Consider the following 382-nt stretch of genomic DNA (forward strand, 5'->3'; position numbering starts at 1 on the left):
TATAGATTTTAAAATCTTGCTTATTACTTATAAAGCCCTGAATGGTTTAGCACCTCAGTATTTGAATGAGCTCTTATTGCATTATAGTCCTCCACGTCCGCTGCGTTCTCAAAACTCTAGCAATTTGATAATACCTAGAATATCAAAATCAACTGTGGGAGGAAGATCCTTTTCCTATTTAGCACCCAAACTCTGGAATAACCTTCCTAACATTGTTCGGGAGGCAGACACACTCTGTCAGTTTAAATCTAGATTAAAGACCCATCTCTTTAACCTGGCTTACACACTACATTTCTAATATTAAAATCCGTTAAAGGATTGTTAGGCTGCATTAATCAGGACAACCGGAACTGGGAACACTTCCCATAACACCTGATGTACT

This window comes from Sinocyclocheilus rhinocerous, unplaced genomic scaffold (genome assembly GCF_001515625.1).
Source record: "Sinocyclocheilus rhinocerous isolate Xijiao unplaced genomic scaffold, SAMN03320098_v1.1 scaffold3789, whole genome shotgun sequence".
Lineage (NCBI taxonomy): Eukaryota > Metazoa > Chordata > Actinopteri > Cypriniformes > Cyprinidae > Sinocyclocheilus > Sinocyclocheilus rhinocerous.